Source organism: Rhipicephalus microplus, chromosome X, assembly GCF_043290135.1.
Source record: "Rhipicephalus microplus isolate Deutch F79 chromosome X, USDA_Rmic, whole genome shotgun sequence".
Taxonomy (NCBI): Eukaryota; Metazoa; Arthropoda; class Arachnida; order Ixodida; family Ixodidae; genus Rhipicephalus; species Rhipicephalus microplus.
In genome coordinates, this window is record NC_134710.1 from 362,096,881 (window position 1) to 362,103,717 (window position 6,837).

The window sequence follows — 6,837 nt, forward strand, 5'->3', positions numbered from 1 at the left end:
TATTGTCATAGCGCAAATTGGTGAAAATCGTCATAAACAATTCCGTCCCCAGTGGGCCCTTTGGAAAATGAATGCGAAGCTCATCTGTGGTCAGGAAGTCATGAATTGTGTCCAGATGGCATTGAGGCAATCCTTTTCGATTGGTTTGCATATCTTCGCTGCTTGGGAGCTTTTTAAACAAGAAGTTCATGCTATAGCTTTAGAAATTGGGGCTGTTAGGTCTTTCTATAGAAAGAATGATGAAAAGATACTTGTTAAAAGTCTTTGCAATTTTTATGAGATGGAATGCGAAATGCCGGGAAAGTACATCAAAGACATTGAAAATATTAAGTGCCTACGACAGAGATATGATGCTGCTTGCTACCAAGGGGCACGTACACTCTAAAAAAGTTTACGCCCTAAAAGGTGTAAAACGGTTGTACGCATTGAAGCACCCTTGTTAACACTCCTTTTACACTCCATTTGAAAAATTTGAGGTGTTCGTGAATAAAACACCCTCAAAACACCACATTTTCACCCTTACATTGGGGGTGTTATGAACAAGGCTCCAAATGATTGATTGATACGGTGGTTTTGGGACGTTACACCCCACATATGATTACGAGAAAACTGTAGAGAAGGGCTCTAGATATTTCGACCACCTGAGGTTCTTTAACATGTACCCAAATCTGAGCAGACGTTCTTACAAGGCTACAAATGCATGACATTTTCGGGCAGTTTTGCTTATACTGTTACTATACGTTGACCATCTTGATTCCAGCAAGGCTCCTACTACTAGCTGCCTGCGGGTCTAGTAATGAATTGAAGCAGGAAGTGATGTGACGGAAACGCAGTTTTCATGGATAAAACACGTAAACTACTATGAGACGGAAGATACAATAGGAGCGGAAGATACAATAGGAGCACCGCTTGTTCAGTAGAGTAAAGCCCAATTCTCCTGTATCTGTTTCTTTCATCTGTGTTATTTGCATGATTAGTCAACACTCCCAAAGTGCACTAATTTGCCTGAACAAAATAATGTTGCGCACATTAGTGCAGCCATGCATAGAACACTCCCCCTCCCCCCTCCCCCATCTTCCAATAGATCGAAGCTTTTAAAGCTGGAGATAAAACGTCCACCACCTGCAAAAACAGCACAGTTCTTTAGCCATAGCCACCACGTCAGTAGGCCGTCAGGTCCCTCAAAAACTAACATTGATGTCATGTATTTTAGCAGGCACGTTTTATTTATTACTGTAGCGAATGTTTCTCTTCATGTGCCCTCAAAAATGGCGTCATGAAAATTAGGAAGAGGACACCGAGCAGAAAGAAAAATGCAGAATAAGGACATTTTGGTGGCCTTAACGCAGCCTTGCTCACAATGATGGGAGTCTTGTTGACTAAATTGCGAACCAAGCTCTCCTCAGGGGAGTCGAAACGCATTCTCTAGTTCTCTCTTTCGCTCTCCGTTTTTCTTTTGTAGATCCCTTTTTTATTTAAGAAGCTTCCCTAGCAGACGTGCTCTGGTCAAAGCCTTGACATTGTAGGTAGTGAGAAAACAAATTTGATGAATTACCCTCAGCCGTTGTCTTGTTCCAAGGACTGCAAGCTAAGTACAAAGTATTGTCGCAACGTGAAGACAGAAGTAGTAATTAACAGGTTGAGAAAGTAGCAGCTGGTCAGTATTTTTATTTACTGTGCGCCAGAGCATTCCTCTTCTTTCTTGTCATTGCTTGCTGCATAAAAGCGGGCAGATGCGCATATGCGCTGTCGTCTTCGTCTTCCTAGCAGTATGCACGTGGCAATTTGTTCTCATCGATTAGTGTGACGGGCGATGCATGCAATGTTGCAATGTCGTTACCGAAATGAAAGTGCTGATAAAATATCGCCTGCGTGACCCTGAATGTGCAGTCCCTAAAGACCCATAGAACTAAGCAAAAAGCATCAGCTTAGCTTTTTACCAGTATTCACTACATTAGGTTGGTGAGGTACGCTAAATATTGCTCCTGAATATTACAAATGCGCGTTATAACTAGTAGCTCATGCTGGCCGCACTGCACCGTCAGAATGTTCACTGCGATTCAGATGCACTGTTAAAGAACGAGTATAACGCAACAGATCACTGCCACAAAAAAAAAAAAAAACCAGCGCACGCGCTATCAGTAGAGGGCTGGAGCTAACGTTAAACCCACGGAGGAAGGAAAGGTGGTTAAACCGCATCTAGCTGGTCTGAGAGCGCCACTGGCGCCATGAAGTCTCATCGCCTAGACAACCTTGTCTACCCGGGATTGCTCTGCGCGCGGCAGAGTGCGGGAAAGAAACCGGCGTCGTGTTACATGTCACTGCGTGCGCTGGCAAAAAACCCTCCCGTGTGTGTGCGTGTACTGCGCATGGCTTCTCGATCGGTAGAGTTTATTAGTCGGTGTTTAATTTGAAATGTATCTGCGCTACGTGCTCAACCTGTGTGTTTTTTCAGTGCTGATTATTGCGAAGGTGCACCATCCTGAAGACTGGACCTGCGGATTCATATTGTGGAGCACTCTAAGTGAAATAGTGAGTGCCACTCTCACGTTGTTCAGTTCAGCACTTTGTTAACTGTGTGAGCACGAGAATAACGCCTTCAAACAATTTCGTTATCAACTAGTTAATGACAAATCAGCATTTGTTTACCTAGCGGGAATATTTGTCCGAACTGTTTCACGGGGATGATGGTAAAGTGTGATTGTGGGCAAGTTTTTTTGTTTGTTTGTTTGGATTGTTGGGAGTACAAAGCAGAGCGAGCGTGTGCCGCAGAGGTTCAGCGAAGAAATTAAACTGATTTTGGTGGTGCCCTTTGTTAGCAGCCGTTTTTGACGGGGCCCGCTCGTGATGCAGATCAATTTTAGTTTACTAAGTGATACATGTTTGGGGACGGCACCTGTTAGCACTAAGAATGAACCGTATCTAAGACGCATATGCTTGGGCATGTTGGTAGTTCATTTACTCTCTTTTTTTTCTTATTGCACAAAAAGACCAAGAACGGAAAACAAGGGCGTGGTGTCCATGTTGTTCTTTTCGGTTTTTTTCATTTTGTGCAGTAACACTACCGTGATAACTCGGTTTGATGCATCGGGTGAAAACACAGCATATTGCTTCGCGTTAGTTGCACCTCGCGAAGTTTGCCTACTTCCTAATACATTCAATTTCGTTAAATTGGTCTTCACCGGTATTTTCGTTCACCCGCAACGTAGCGTGACACTGCCGACAGCCGTGCCTGTGTAGCGGATCGAGCACTGAAGCTGGACTTTTGTTTGAACAGACCTTTCGTCTGTGTGCGAGGTCGAATTGCCTACGTGAAAAGTGCAAACGCTTGTTTGAAAAAAACTGCTAACGTCCGAGCACATTTTATTCAGATTGTTTTCATCATGTGTAACTTTTAAAATATTTTTGTTATTCAGAGTTTTATTGCCATCGCCTTGCTTTGGCGTTTAACTTTGCTAAGTATTTCAGATGCTGAAGTTATTTTCGCTATGTGAAGCGTATTATTAGTTTTTTGTTGCACAAAAACACTTTCATATTATACATACAGCATGGTATCTAAGCATGTGTTGCAGCCAAAATGTAAGGTTGGGCAGCATATTTATATGGGAACACAACACGCACAGCCACTGAACAGCCTACGCTTCATCAGGAAGGAGTTATGCTTCCTCAGCCTGCCAGAATGATTGAAACAACTAGCCATAATTTAGCAGTATGCAATGGTCATTGAGTGAAAGTAACAGGGTCACTTTATTCCTAATTTCCCAGCCAATTTCATGGCTATGGCAAATGTGTTTTTAAAAAAATTCGTGCTGATTTAATGCACTGAAAACAGTGAACTGCTTGAATATTTCGGAGAAAAAAAAGTTTTTGGTCGCGTGGTTGCCTTTTAAACTTTCCAGAATGTTGTTTGAGTGTTGTTTGTGAAATAAATATTTTAGAAGTACCTCTCCTTGTTTATACCAAGTTTGGTACATGTTAAGGGGCTTATGTAAGGTGTTTGAAACTCAGTACTATTATTACAAATTTTCGTGCACATACGTCTGCAAGAATTTAGCCAAAATGTGTTATGTTTGCATTTTCTCATTGCGATACTGCACTTTGTATAAATATCTGAGTTGTCACCACTTACTTCACAGAAAAATTGTTTTGTACGAATTATTTCTAGACATTTAAAGCAGTTAACCTCTACGAGAAAAGATCACTCAGTTCACAGAATTGTCATTTTTGTCCGTATTGAGAGGCGAATTACACCACGTGGTGGTCCTAATCAAAATTGCCTTTTTTGTAAATTGAAAGCACATAAACAGTTCTTTTTATGTGACAAATTTCATCATTCGAATTTCTATTTCAAGGAATAAAATAATTTTTGAATTTTCCAATCAACGGCAATGGGGAACTTCGAGGCGTCGGCTGCCGTATGACCAAATGGTAAATAGGTAACTTGGAACTTCAAAAATCATTTAGGGGCAAAGCTCTTGAGGTCGTGGGTCGTTCCCTCCTCAGTAGTCGTACTAGTATTATGTAGCCACTTTGAGTTGCACAATAGACAGCGTTAGGGGTTTTCAGAGCATATACACAGACAAAATGATGATTCGTGGGGCGAATCGTTCGTCCGTACATTTGTGCTTTCGTCCGTACATTTGTGCTTTCGTCCGTTTGTCTGTGCATCCATCCTTCAGGCTTCCGTGTGTCGGTCTGTCCATGAGTCCGTCCGTCTTTCTGTCCGTCCATACTTGCGTCAGATGGTCTGTCCATCCGTTTGTGCGTCCGGATAGACGAACGCTACGCCGCTCTCAACATCATTCACTCCGTGGATATGCTGTGATCTTTTTCTGAAAGCACAAATTGCTTTGACAAAATTTGGCAGATGAAAAGAACTGTTAACTTGCTTTCAATTTAGGTACAAAGCCTATCCTGATTCAACTACCACATGGTGCAAGTTGCGTGTCATTTTAGACAAAAGAACTATTTTGTGAAATTCACGATTTTTTCTCGTAAAGTTTGACAGCTTGAGAGGTCTAAAATATTTTTTTCCTCCAAATATACCTTATGTGGATTAAGTATTAACTCCTCAGATATTGATTCAAAGTGCAGTATCGATATAAAAATGCAGATATAACACATTTCGGCTAAATTATTTGAGGCGTATGTGGTCGCAAAATGGTAATAATATTACTGAGCTTCAAACACTTTACGCAAGCCCTTCACTTAACTTGAAGACAAAATTTGGCACGGAAGAAGAAGAGGTACTTATGAAATAACTTTTTTCGCAAACATCCAGACGAGATTCCGGGAAGTTCAGGAGGCAGCCATGCGACCAAAAATGTTTTTCTGCGAATTATTCTAACAGATACCTTTTTAATGCAGTAAAATCAGCGCGAATTTTTAATACTATTGAGATGGTCACCAAAATGATTAGGCAATTAGCCAATTCTTCAATTATATAATTGTGTCAATGTGAGCCAGTTCAAGAACACTATTATAATTCGCATTTTAATACGTAACTGTACACTGCTTAATTTTACTAGTTACCTGCACTGAATACCTTCTCAATTCGCATACAGTCATGTATGCTCTGTGGCATTGCGCTTTTGTGCAATACAGATAAAATATGTATTGGTTGTTGCGCGTCGTACTGTATTCTTTTTAATAAACTAATTCAAAGATTACCATGTGGTAGATATGCAGAAACACACATGTAGCTGTGTGGATGCATACTTGGGCATAGAACTTGACATTCACTTAGATTGGTCGATGCATACAGCTAATTAAACATTATCAACTTGGAGCTGCGCTTTTTATTTGCCTGCGCGAGCAAGCTGAAAGTGTAAAGTAAGGTTCATATCCACAGCACGAAATGTGTAATGATTCTGCCACAGCGCGTTTTTTATGGAGTTTATTGCTCAGCATACCTATTCTAGCATTTTTCACTGCAGTGGAGCCCGTAGCCACTGAATATGCTTGCTATGCACTCAATATATACTTACACATAAGAAAGCAGTTATTTATGCAGGGTGCATACTGTATGTTGGACGCTTTGTGAATTTTTGGTCATTGTTTCTTGTGTATTTATTTTATGTTTCCGGGATTGAATTTCCTGTACAGAAAGAACAGCTTCGCCTCATTTCACCCGAAGGCACCAGTCATCTCAGCAGCTGAAGAGGATTGTGCAAGCAGCAGTGACGAGCTGTGGTTTTACAGTTAGAAGTATACCCACACTGTCATTACATTAATACAACCCCAATTACACCACCTTGTCGAATGTTCTCATTTATTATTGTCGAAATTTATACTGCGAGATATATTAGGTTGTAAATGTGACTCCAGAAACTCGCTTACCCTTTCTACGTGTTTTTATATTGTATAGGTGTCAATCAACGCCATACGTCTCAGTCATTTGCATGACTACGACAAATGTTTTTGAACGTTGTGGAGATTTATTGTATTGATAACAATGAATTTCCAGTATAAACAGAAAAAAACTTGGTCACGTGAGATATTTCGAAATTTTGCAGAAAGCCATCAGAGTCCTGTTTGTCAGACTTGAAGTTTTTTTTATAATAAAGGCAGATGTGAGCATATGGGCTTAGTTGTTTTTTGCTTCGGCGTTATGTTCGGTTTAACCTTACGCTACAGGTTACTGATTGTACTACTGAGGTTTGGTGTGTGTGTGTGTGTGTGTGTGTGTGTGTGTGTGTGTGTGTGTGTGTGTGTGTGTGTGTGTGTGTGTGTGTGTGTGTGTGTGTGTGTGTGTGTGTGTGTGTGTGTGTGTGTGTGTGTGTGTGTGTGTATGTATGTATGTATGTATGTATAAGAGCCTTCCGCCTCCTACTTTGT

The 6,837-nt window shown here is 40.9% G+C and overlaps 1 long non-coding RNA gene across 1 annotated transcript in view; it reads left to right on the top strand.

Annotated features, from left to right (window-relative positions):
- The window catches only part of LOC142777294 (uncharacterized), a 218,890-nt gene extending 212,319 nt beyond the window's left edge, over positions 1–6,571 (top strand). Inside the window, exons 3-4 of the long non-coding RNA XR_012888014.1 lie at positions 2,456–2,532; positions 6,106–6,571. This is a non-coding gene — a long non-coding RNA (uncharacterized LOC142777294). The remainder of the gene's footprint in view (positions 1–2,455; positions 2,533–6,105) is intronic.
- Positions 6,572–6,837: the final 266 nt, after the last annotated feature.